Source organism: Capra hircus (assembly GCF_001704415.2).
Source record: "Capra hircus breed San Clemente chromosome X unlocalized genomic scaffold, ASM170441v1, whole genome shotgun sequence".
Classification (NCBI taxonomy): domain Eukaryota; kingdom Metazoa; phylum Chordata; class Mammalia; order Artiodactyla; family Bovidae; genus Capra; species Capra hircus.
In genome coordinates, this window is record NW_017189517.1 from 8,128,017 (window position 1) to 8,141,324 (window position 13,308).

General features: G+C 39.9%; 1 protein-coding gene across 1 annotated transcript in view; it reads left to right on the forward strand.

Annotated features, from left to right (window-relative positions):
* FGF13 (fibroblast growth factor 13) overlaps nt 1-13,308 on the forward strand; it is a 467,971-nt gene that overhangs the window by 130,545 nt on the left and 324,118 nt on the right. The gene's annotated exons all lie outside the window — the stretch shown is intronic.

Below are 13,308 nucleotides of genomic sequence, written 5' to 3' on the forward strand. Positions count from 1 at the left end.
TGGTCATTAGTAATAATATTAACAAAAGGAATACTGGAGTGGGTTGTCATTTTCTTCTCCAGGGGATCTTCTTGACCCAGGTATCAAACCTGGATCTCCTACATTGCAGGTGGATTCCTTACTGGCTTATCCACAAATGAGAAAAGGTTCTCAACCTCTCAAGTAATGAGGAAAAGGTAAGTTAAACTCAACATAACTTTCATAGGGGTCAAATTAGCAAACATGAAAAGACATTTACCCTTGTCTTTCACAAGGAGGGTCAAATTAGCAGAAATTAAAAAGCATGATCATGCCAAGTGGTCATACCACAGAAAGATGCGGGGAACTTGACATTCTGGTGGGAATATAAATTTATGCACCTCCTTTGGAGAGCACTAGCAATATCTAGCAAAGATGTGCATGCCTTATTATGGTCCCAAATTTCCTCTTCTAGATATTTACCAGGGAGAAATCCTTGCATTTGTGAGAAGACAAACCAGAATGTGTATTGCTCTATCAAATGTGAATGGCCAGATATGAGAATGAATTAGTATTATCAATGGCACTTTGAATGATTGAATGGTATTCACCCATTCATCAATAAAGATGAATCTGGAAAATAGTTTGCATGTACAGAGTGATCTGGAAAAGGATGTGTGCTACATTTGTGCAAAAGAATAGGGAAATGGACATTGCCATGCCAAGGGGTTTCTTGGGGCCTTTGGGTAGTGGGCCACACATAGTTCAGACGGTTCCCCTGAGGAGATGGTTGGAAATGTTAAGTCTATCTTATCTATCCTATCTCCTGGAGTCTGATGAATCTGAAGTGGAGCAGGCAGACCCTCCTGGACAATTTCACTGAAAATATTCTCTAAGTTATTGTTCTTACCCTGAAAAAATCTTTCTTTATCTTATAGAAAAGCCTGGTGTCATACCACTGATTATTGTGGCAGTGACTCAGGTATGCAGTGTGGTGGCTCTCTGCTGGGGAGAGTAGAAGGGTCAGGTGACTCAGGATTTTAGATGAAGAGGCTGAGTTTATCACTGAAAGAACTTGTGCATTTTTATTCCCCCTCTTTATATATCACTGAAAACTGAAAGGGTTCAGTGATTATTTTTTTAATCACCTAACTTTGGGTTGGTTTTTGTGCAAGATTAAAAAGTCTTTCCTTAAATATTCAGTAGAATTTTCAGACCTTGGCTGTATTAATAATGAAAGTGATTCTTAGATGTTTAAAATACATTCTCCCCTCCTCATTTCCTTTTTCTTTTTTTAAATATAAATTTATTTATTTTAATTGGAGGTTAATTACTTTACAATATTGTATTGGTTTTGCCATACGTCAACATGAATCCTTAGAACATAAAAGATGAAGGCAGTTCTGATGAGTAACTTTTCAGTTGATTAATCCTCTTGAACTCAGTATAGCTTTCAAAGGGAGAAAGAGCCACCAGCATAGATCAAATCAGGACCTCATCTCATGTGTCTACCCAGGCCCCTGTTGCCATATTTTAGGTGGTAGGATTCATGGGTCCTAGTGTTTGATCTAAAATCCACTCTGCATGTATGATAGGATGTGACTGAATTGTATGTTTATTTGAATCTTTCTGTCCATTCTGGGAACCTGGAATTACATACATTTGTTGAGATACAGCACTGTGCTAATTATAGAAACTATTGTGATATCATTATTGATGAATATACTTTTTTCACCTTATTTTGGTATTCTTTGCACATTATACGAGTGTGTATGCACACTATTTTCTTAATATAAATTTATTTATGTTAATTGGAGGCTAATTACTTTACAATATTGTATTGGTTTTGCCATACATAAACATGAATCTGCCACAGGTGTACACATGTTCCCCATCCAGAAACCCACTCCAACTTCCCTACCCATACCATCCCTCTGGATCATCCCAGTGCACCAGCCCTGGGCATCCTGTATCATGCTTTGAACCTGGACTGGCGATTCATTTCACATATGATATTATAGATGTTTCAATGCCATTCTCCCAAATCATCCCATCCTCACCCTCTCCCACAGAGTCCAAAAGACTGTTGTATACATCTGTGTCTCCTTTGCTGTCTCAGTTCAGTTTAGTTCAGTCGCTCAGTCGTGTCCAACTCTTTGTGACCCCAGAATCATAGCACGCCAGGCCTCCCTGTCCATCACCATCTCCTGGAGTTCACTCAGACTCATGTCCATCGAGTCGGTGATGCCATCCAGCCATCCCATCCTCGGTCGACCCCTTGTCCTACTGCCCCCAATCCCTCCCAACATCAGAGTCTTTTCCAATGAGTCAACTTTTTGCATGAGGTGGCCAAAGTACTGGAGTTTCAGCTTCAGCATCATTCCCTCCAAAGAAATCCCAGGGTTGATCTCCTTTAGAATGGACTGGTTGGATCTCCTTGCAGTCCAAGGGACTCTCAAGAGTCTTCTCCAACACCACAGTTCAAAAGCATCAATTCTTTGGCGCTCAGCCTTCATCACAGTCCAACTCTCACATCCATACATGACCACAGGAAAAACCATAGCCTGGACTAGATGGACCTTAGTCGGCAAAGTAATGTCTCTGCTTTTGAATATGCTATCTAGGTTTGTCATAACTTTTCTTCCAAGGAGTAAGCGTCTTTTAATTTCATGGCTGCAGTCACCATCTGCGGTGATTTTGGAGCCCAAAAAAATAAAGTCTGCCACTGTTTCCACTGTTTCCCCATCTATTTCCCATGAAGTGATGGGACCAGATGCCATGATCTTCGTATTCTGAATGTTGAGCTTTAAGCCAACTTTTTCACTTTCCTCTTTCACTTTCATCAAGAGGCTTTTTAGCTCCTCTTCACTTTCTGCTATAAGGGTGGTGTCATCTGCATATCTGAGGTTATTGATATTTCTCCCGGCAATCTTGATTCCAGCTTGTGTTTCTTCTAGTCCAGCGTTTCTCATGATGTACTCTGCATAGAAGTTAAATAAGCAGGGTGACAATATACAGCCTTGACGTACACCTTTTCCTATTTGGAACCAGTCTGTTGTTCCATGTCCAGTTCTAACTGTTGCTTCCTGACGTGCATGCAGATTTCTCAAGACGCAGGTTAGGTGGTCTGGGATTCCCATCTCTTTCAGAATTTTCCACAGTTTATTGTGATTCACACAGTCAAAGGCTTTGGCAAAGTCAATAAAGCAGAAATAGATACTTTTCTGGAACTCTCTTGCTTTTTCAATGATCCAGCAGGTGTTGGCAATTTGATCTCTGGTTCCTCTGCCTTTTCTAAAACCAGCTTGAACATCAGGAAGTTCACGGTTCATGTATTGCTGAAGCCTGGCTTGGAGAATTTTGAGCATTACTTTACTAGCATGTGAGATGAGTGCAATTGTGCGGTAGTTTGAGCATTCTTTGGCGTTGCCTTTCTTTGGGATTGGAATGAAAACTGACCTTTTCCAGTCCTGTGACCACTGCTGAGTTTTCCAAATTTGCTGGCATATTGAATGCAGCACTTTCACAGCATCATCTTTCAGGATTTGAAATAGCTCGACTGGAATTCCATCATCTCCACTAGCTTTGTTTGTAGTGATGCTTCCTAAGCCCCACTTGACTTCACATTCCAGGATGTCTGGCTCTAGATGAGTGATCACACCATCGTGATTATCTGGGTCGTGAAGTACTTTTTTGTACAGTTCTTCAGTGTATTCTTGCCACCTCTTCTTAATATCTTCTGCTTCTGTTAGATCCATACCACTTCTGTCCTTTATTGAGCCCATCTTTGCATGAAATGGTCCCTTGGTATCTCTAATTTCCTTGAAGAAATCTCTAGTCTTTCCCATTCTGTTGTTTTCCTCGATTTCTTTGCATTGATCGCTGAAGAAGGCTTTCTTATCTCTTCTTGCTATTCTTTGGAACTCTGCATTCAAATGCTTATATCTTTCCTTTTGTCCTTTGCTTTTTGCCTCTCTCCTTTTCATAGCTATTTGTAAGTCCTCCCCAGACAGCCATTTTGCTTTTTTGCATTTCTTTTCCATGTGGATGGTCTTGATCCCTGTCTCCTGTACAATGTCACGAACCTCATTCCATAGTTCATCAGGCACTCTATCTATCAGATCTAGGCCCTTAAATCTATTTCTCACTTCCACTGTCTCACATACAGGCTTATTGTTACCATCTTTCTAAATTCCATATATATGCGTTAGTATACTGTATTCGTGTTTTTCTTTCTGGCTAACTTCACTCTGTATAATAGGTTCCAGTTTCATCCACCTCATTAGAACTGATTCAAATGTATACTTTTTAATGGCTGAGTAATACTCCATTGTGTATATGTAGCACAGCTTTCTTATCCATTCATCTGCGGATGGACATCTAGGTTGCTTCCATGTCCTGGCTATTATAAACAGTGCTGCGATGAACATTGGGGTACATGTGTCCCTTCCAATTCTGGTTTCCTTGGTGTGTATGCCCAGTAGTGGGATTGCTGGGTTGTATGTCAATTCTATTTCTAGTGTTTTAAGGAATCTCCACACTGTTCTCCATAGTGGCTGTACTAGTTTGCATTCCCACCAATAGTGTAAGAGGGTTCCCTTTACTCCACACCCTCTCCAGCATTTATTGCTTGTAGGCTTTTGGATTGCAGCCATTCTGACTGGTGGGAAATGGTACCTCATTGTGGTTTTGATTTGCATTTCTCTGATAATGAGTGATGTTGAGCATCTTTTCATGTGTTTGTTAGCCATCTGTATGTCTTCTTTGGAGAAATGTCTGTTTAGGTCTTTGACCCATTTTTTGACTGGGTCATTTCTTTTTCTCGAATTGAGCTGCAGGAGTTGCTTGTATATTTTTTATATTAATTATTTGTCAGTTGCTTCATTTGCTATTATTTTCTCCCATTCCAAAGGCTGTCTTTTCACCTTGCTTATAGTTTCCTTTGTTGTGCAGAAGCTTTTAATTTTAATTTGGTCCCATCTGTTTATTTTTGCTTTTATTTCCATATTCTTGGAGGTGGGTCATAGAGGATCCTGCTGTGATTTATGTCGGAGAGTGTTTTGCCTATGTTCTCCTCTAGGAGTTTTATAGTTTAGATCTTTAATCCATTTTGAGTTTATTTTTGTGTATGGTGTTAGAAAGTGTTCTAGTTTCATTCTTTTACAAGTGGTTGACCAGTTTTCCCAGCACCACTTGTTAAAGTGGTGCTGTCAAACCATTAGCCAGACTCATCAAGGAAAAAAGGGGAAAAAATCAAATCAATAAAATTATAAATGAAAATGGAGATATCACAACAGACAACACAGAAATACAAAGGACCATAAGAGACTACTATCAGCAATTATATGCCAATAAAATGGACAACCTGGAAGAAATGGACAAATTCTTAGAAAAGTACAACTTTCCAAAACTGAACCAGGAAGAAACAGAAAATCTTAACAGACCCATCACAAGCATGGAAATTGAAACTGGAATCAGAAATCTTCCAGCAAACAAAAGCCCAGGACCAGATGGATTCACTTTAATAAAATCCACTTTAACAAGTGGTCCTGTCTTTTTTCTATTGTATATTCTTGCCTCCTTTGTCAAAGATAAGGTGTCCATAGGTGGGTGGATTTATCTCCTGGCTTTCAGTTTTGTTCCATTGATCTATATTTCTGTCTTTGTGCCAGTACCATACTGTCTTGATGACTGTGGCTTTGTACTATAGCCTGAAGTCAGGCAGGTTGATTCCTCCAGTTCCATTCTTCTTTCTCAAGATTGCTTTGGCTATTTGAGATTTTTTGTATTTCCATATAAATTGTGAAATTATTTGTTCTAGCTCTGTGAAAAATACTATTGGTAGCTTGATAAGGATTACACTGAATCTATAATTGCTTTTGGTATATACTCATCTTCACTATATTGATTTTTCTGGTCCATGAACACGGTATATTTCTCCATCTATTTGTGTCCTCTTTGATTTCTTTCACCAGTGTTTTATAGTTTTCTATATATAGGTCTTTAGTTTCTTTAGGTAGATATATTCTTAAGTATTTTATTTTTTCCATTGCAATGCTGAATGGAATTGTTTCCCTAATTTCTCTGTTTTGTCATTTTTATTGTATAGGAATGCAACGGATTTCTGTGTGTTGATTTTATATCCTGCAACTTTACTATATTCATTGATTAGCTCTAGTAATTTTCTGGTGGAGTCTTTAGGGTTTTCTATGTAGAGGATCATGTCATCTGCAAACAGTGAGAGTTTTACTTCTTCTTTTCCAATTTGGATTCCTTTGATTTCTTTTTCTGCTCTGATTGCTGTGGCCAAAACTTCCAAAACTATGTTGAATAGTAGTGGTGAAAGTGGGCACCCTTGTCTTGTTCCTGACTTTAGGGAAAATGCTTTCATTTTTTCACTGCTGAGGATAATGTTTGCTGTGGGTTTGTCATATATAGCTTTTATTATGTTGAGGTATGTTCCTTCTATTCCTACTTTCTGGAGCGTTTTTATCATGAATGGATGTTGAATTTTGTCAAAGGCTTTCTCTGCATCTATTGAGATAATCACATGGCTTTTATTTTTCAATTTGTTAATGTGATGTATTACACTGATTGATTTGTGGATATTGAAGAATCCTCGCATCCCTAGGATAAAGCCCACTGGTCATGATGTATGATCTTTTCAATGTGTTGTTCGTTTCTGATTGCTAGAATTTTGTTAAGGATTTTTGCATCTATGTTCATCAGTGATATTGGCCTGTAGTTTTCTTTTTTTGTGGCATCTTTGTCAGGTTTTGGTATTAGGGTGATGGTGGCCTCATAGAATGAGTTTGGAAGTTTACCTTTCTCTGCAATTTTCTGGAAGAGTTTGAGTAGGTAGGTGTTAGTTCTTCTCTAAATTTTTGGTAGAATTCAGCTGTGAAGTCATCTGGACCTGAGCTTTTGTTTGCTGGAAGATTTCTGATTACAGTTTCAATTTCCATGCTTGTGATGGGTCTGTTAAGATTTTCTATTTCTTCCTGGTTCAGTTTTGGAAAGTTGTACTTTTCTAAGAATTTATCCATTTCTTTCAGGTTGTCCATTTTATTGGCATATAATTGCTGATAGTAGTCTCTTATGATCCTTTGTATTTCTGTGTTGTCTACTGTGATCTCTCCATTTTCATTTCTAATTTTATTGATTTGTTTTTTCTCCCTTTGTTTCTTGATGAGTCTGGCTAATGGTTTGTCAATTTTATTTATCCTCTCAAAGAACCAGCTTTTGGCTTTGTTGATTTTTGCTATGGTCCCTTTTGTTTCTTTTGCATTTATTTCTGCCCTAATTTTTAAGATTTCTTTCCTCTACTAACCCTGGGGTTCTTCATTTGTTCCTTTTCTAGTTGCTTCAGGTGTAGAGTTAGGTTATTTATTTGACTTTTTTCTTGTTTCTTGAGGTATGCCTGTATTGCTATGAACCTTCCCCTTAGCACTGCTTTTACAGTGTCCCACAGGTTTTGGCTTGTTGTGTTTTCATTTTCATTTGTTTCTATGCATATTTTAATTTCTTTTTTGATTTCTTCTGTGATTTGTTGATTATTCAGCAGCGTTTTGTTCAACCTCCATATTGTGGAATTTTTAATGGTTTTTCTCCTGTAATTGAGATCTAATCTTACTGAATTGTGGTCAGAAAAGATGCTTGGAATGATTTCAGTTTTTTTGAGTTTACCAAGGCTAGATTTATGGCCCAGGATGTGATCTATCCTGGAGAAGGTTTCGTGTGCACTTGAGAAAAAGGTGAAAGTCATTGTTTTGGGGTGAATTGTCCTATAGATATCAATTAGGCCTGACTTGTCTATTGTTTCATTTAAAGTTTGTGTTTCTTTGTTAATTTTGTTTAGTTGATCTATCCATAGGTAGGGTATTAAAGTCTCCCACTATTATTGTGTTAGTGTTAATTTCCCCTTTCATACTTGTCAGCATTTGTCTTACATATTGTGGTGCTCCTATGTTGGGTACATATATAATTGTTATATCTTTTTCTTGGCTTGATCCTTTGATCATTATGTAGTGTCCTTCTTTGTCTCTTTTCACAGCCTTTTTAAAAAGTATATTTTATCTGATATGAATATTGCTACTCCTGCTTTCTTTTGGTCTCCATTTGTGTGGAATATCTTTTTCCAGCCCTTCACTTTCAGTCTGTATGTGTCCCTTCTTTTGAGGTGGGTCTCTTGTAGACAACATATAGAGGGGTATTGTTTTTGTATCCATTCAGCCAGTCTTTGTCTTTTGGTTGGGGCATTCAACCCATTTATGTTTAAGGTAATTATTGATAAGTATGATCCCATTGCCATTTACTTTATTGTTTTGGGTTCGAGTTTATACACCCTTTCTGTGTTTCCTGACTAGAGAAGATCCTTTAGCATTTGAGGAGAGCTGGTTTGCTGGTGCTGAATTCTCTCAGTTTTTGCTTGTCTGTAAAGCTTTTGATTTCTCCTTCATATTTGAATGAGATCCTTGCTGGGTACAGTAATCTGGGCTATAGGTTATTTTCTTTCATCACTTTAAGTATGTCCTGCCATTCCCTCCTGGCCTGAAGAGTTTATATTGAAAGATCAGCTGTTATCATTATGGGAATCCCCTTGTGTGTTATTTGTTATTTTTCCCTTGCTGCTTTTAATATTTGTTCTTTGTATTTGATCTTTGTTAATTTGATCACTATGTGTCTGGGGTGTTTCGCCTAAGGTTTTTCCTGTTAGGGAGTCTCTGGGTTTCTTGAACTTGGATGATTATTTCCTTCCCCATTTTAGGGAAGTTTTCAACTATTATCTCCTCAAGTATTTTTTCATGGTTTTTCTTTTTGTCTTCTTCTTCTGGGACTCCTATGATTCGAATGTTGGGGCATTTAACATTGTCCCAGAGGTCTCTGGAATTGCCCTCATTTCTTTTAGTTCATTTTTCTTTTTTCCTCTCTGATTCATTTATTTCTACCATTCTATCTTCTACCTCACTAATCCTACCTTCTGCCTCCCTTATTCTACTATTTGTTCCCTCCAGAGTGTTTTTTATCTCATTTATTGCATTACTCATTATATATTGACTCTTTTTTGTTTCTTCTAGGTCCTTGTTAAATGTTTCTGGCATCTTCTCAATCCTTGTCTCCAAGATATTTATCTGTGTTTCCATTTTGATTTCAAGAATTTGGATCATTTTCACTATCATTATTTGGAATTCTTTATCAGGTAGATTCCCTATCTCTTCCTCTTTCGATTGGTTTGGTGGGCATTTATCCTGTTCCTTCACCTGCTGGGTATTCCTCTCTCTCTTCATCTTATTTATATTGCTGTGTTTGGGGTGGCCTTTCTGTATTCTGGCAGTTTGTGGAGTTCTCTTTATTGTGGAGTTTCCTCGCTCTGGGTGGGGTTGTATGGGTGGCTTGTCAAGGTTTCCTGGTTAGGGAAGCTTGTGTCGGTGTTCTGGTGGGTGGAGCTGGATTTCTTCTCTCTGGAGTGCAATGAAGTGTCCAGTAATGAGTTATGAGATGTCAGTGGGTTTGGAGTGACTTTGCACAGGTTGTATATTGAAGCTCAGGGCTGTGTTCCTGTGTTGCTGGAGAATTTGCATGGTATGTCTTGCTCTGGAACTTGTTGGCCCTTGGGTGGTGCTTGATTTCAGTGTTGGTATGGAGGCGTTTGATGAGCTCCTATCCATTAATGTTCCCTGGAGTCAGGAGTTCTCTGATGTTCTCAGGATTTGGACTTAAGCCTCCTGCTTCTGGTTTTCAGTCTTACTTTTACAGTAGCCTCAAGACTTCTCCATCTATACAGCACTGTTGATAAAACATCTAGGTTAAAGATGAAAAGTTTCTCCACAGTGAGGGACACTGAGAGGTTCACAGAGTTACATGGAGAAGACAATAGGGAGGAGGGAGATAGAGGTGACCAGGATGAGATGAGGTGGAATCAAAAGAGGAGAGAGCAAGCTAGCCAGTAATCACTTCCTTATGTGCGCTCCACAGTCTGGACCGCTCAGAGATGTTCACAGATTTATACAGAGAAGAGAAGAGGAAGGAAGGAGACAGAGGTTGCCAGGAGGATAAAGGAGAGAATCAAAAGGAGAGACACAGATCCAGCCAGTAATCAGTTCCTTAAGTGTTCTCCACTGTCTGGAACACACAAAGAGATTCACAGAGTTGGGTAGAGAAGAGAAGGGGGGAGGAGATAGAGGCGACCTGGTGGAGGAAAAGGAGAGTCCAAAGGGGGAGAGAGCAATCAAGCCAGTAATCTCGCTCCCAAGTAAAAATGGGTACTGAATATTGGGTTCTTAAAGGTACAAAATTGATAACAAATACCAAAAGGCAAATATTAAAAATCTAGAGTAGAAGTTGGATTCTCAAAAATACAATATTAATGGAAAAAAAACAAACTCACAAAATTATATATATACGAAGTTTGCTTTAAAAAATAGGGTCTCTCTTTTTTTTTGCAAAGTAATAGTAGATTATAAAAATGAAAATTAAAGGAGTAATAGGGGACTTAAAAATAATTTTTTTAAAAATTAAAGAATGATGGTAAAAATATATCTAAGACTTTCCCTTGTGTTGTTGTGGGCAGTATGGGGTCAGTTCATTTTCGGATAGCTCCTTGATCTGGCTTATATTTCTCAAGACCTATAGGCCCTTTCCTATGTAGTCGGTACTAACTACAGGGTTTTAATCTATTGCACCTGTCACTTCCAAGGAGGTTCCCTCTGTTTTAGCTTCTTCTGTTTGCTGGTCTCTTCAGTGTCTAATTTACACCCTGCCACGAGGGGGCGGTGGTGGACACTTTTTTAGGCTCACTTATTCAGTCGTGCTGTGGGGAGGGAGGGACGCTGCAAACAAATAACACTGGTGTGTGCTTGCAGGGTCTCGGCCACGCTGGGTTCGCCCCCACTCACGGCCTGTGTGCTTTCCCTGTCTACACTGCTTAGGCTCCAGGTTGCTCTGCCCGGAACTGTCTGAGGCTGGCCCTGGGTTGTATGCACTTCCCAGGTCTAAGCTGCTCAGGTTCAGGCACTCGGGTAATCCTCAGAGGCCCAGACTCGGTTGGGCCTGCGTTTTGTGCCCTTCCCGGATCCGAGCAGCTCAGGTGACCGGGTGTTTGGCGAGCGCGGTCGCTGTGACGTCGCCTCCCCCATCCCTGCTGCTCGGTTTTCCGGGTGTACACCTGGCTCACCTTCTCAGGCGGATGGTGCCCGTCCAGAACCCCAAGAAGTCTTGGTTAGCCACGAAGCCTGCTTGCAGTTTGGTAGAGGATGCCTCTCTGGGGACGCGATTGCCCCCTTCCGGCTCTGGCTGCCCTGGCCTGCCTGTCACCAGAGGGGGATAGGCCAGCCTGCAGCCAGCTAGCTCTGCTCAGTCCTTTGTTCTGTGAGCAGGCCTGATGGCATCTTAGGTTAGGGCTTTTCGCGTAGCTCTGCTCAGTCCTTTGTTCTGTGAGCGGGGCTGGCGGTGTCTTAGGTTAGGGCTTTTTGCATGGTAGCTAGCCCCAGTCTGCTTTACTAGCCCAAGTTAGTTCCCTCAGGTTGCCCTCGGGGCATTCAGGCCAGTCTTTACTCTAAGCAATGCAGCCCGCACCTCCCTGCCCAGCCCCCCTTACTAGTGGTGGGTGCAGGCCTCTGCGCTGCTTCTCTGCTGAGAGTTACCATTGGGCACATAATCTGTGGGTTTTAATTATTTATTTATTTTTACTCCCGATTATGTTGCTCTCTGTGGTGCCAAGGCTCACCACAGACTGGGCAGTGAGAGTGTTTCCTGGTGTTTGGAAACTCTCTCTTTTTTAAGACTCCCCTCCCAGGACGGAGCTCTGTCCCTACCTCTTTCGTCTCTCTTTTTGTCTTTTATATTTTTTCCTACCTCCTTTCGAAGACAATGGGCTGCTTTTCTGGGTGCTTGATGTCCTCTGCCCGCATTCAGAAGTTGTTTTGTGGAATTTACTCAGCGTTCAAATGTTCTTTTGATGAATTTGTGGGGGAGAAAGTGGTCTCTCAGTCCTATTCCTTTGCCATCTTAGGACCGCCCCTCTCTTTTACATTTTTTAATCTCTGCATTCACACACCCATTCATCCTTCTGTTTTTATAGAGAGCACTATCCATAATAATGGTCGCAAAGTGTGATAACATCAGTCATTTCAGAGCACTGAGATTTGAGATTTTTTTTTAAACATGTTTTTGTCCTTTGTTATATTGCTTGAATTTTTATAGCTTGCCTGATTCATTTTTATAAAAAATATTCATTCCTATTAAAGGATCACTCTGTGATAAACAGGAAAGGGAGAAAGAGTTGGCCAAATATTTAGTTTTGACCCTAAAATGAGGCTTTCACTGTAAGTCTTCCATGTCAAAACTACTTTACAGGGTCATCACTTGAGGGTAATTTCAAATTGATTTAGGTTATTGAACATGTATGTGCTGCCTGTACTCTTCCAACATGTGATTCTTTCTCCTCTTGCTTGTGATGAAACAAACCCTAGCCAAGAGAACACTGACAGAAGACATCAATTATCCTGTGAGTTAAAAAGGGCAACCAAGGCTTTTACCGTCTGCAAGTTTAGGAACTGTGCAGAGAAAAGGATCGTGGTAGCAAAAGCTCTGCGATACACTACTGGAGGCTGCTGGAGACCATGGTAACTGTCTAGGGCTTCTATCAGTATAAGATGACCTCACATGTCATACATAATCCAAAGCAGAGCCTGAGAGAGACAACACCGATTTAGAAGCATGCAGAAAGAGCATAATTCTGAGGTTATAAGTCAAGTGATACAGGATCAATTTTATTTATAGACTTACATATCTGTAGATTAACTCCCAACCCACTGCACATATAACTAATAAAGGTATGTGTCCTATAGAAACATTCATTAGACTGGGAATCCAGTCCCTCCCCTTGAAAACCAGGCAAGTTTTGCCCTCCAGGGACAGGAACAGAGATCTTCAAAAAGGAATTTTCCTAGCACAAAAGTGGCAAAAATAATAGAGTTCATGTCTACCCTTTATCCAGCTTCCCCTAATTAACATCTTAAACAACCACAATACAATGATCAAAACCAGGAAATTAACATTAATGAAATACGATTAACTACATGTCTCATTCAAGTTTCATCAGCTTTTCCACTAAAGTCCTTAATCTCTTTCACGATCCCACCTTGCATTCAATTGTTAGTTCTCTGTATTCCTCTCCAATCTGCAACAATTCCTCAGAATTCATTTGTCTTTCATAACCTGGACACTTGAAGCATACTGAGCAGTTAATTTGCAGAATGGGTCTCAATTTGAGTTTGGCTGGTATTTCCTTATGGCAAGACTGAGGTTATATAGCATTGGTATGAATGCCACAGAAATCACGTTGTGCCC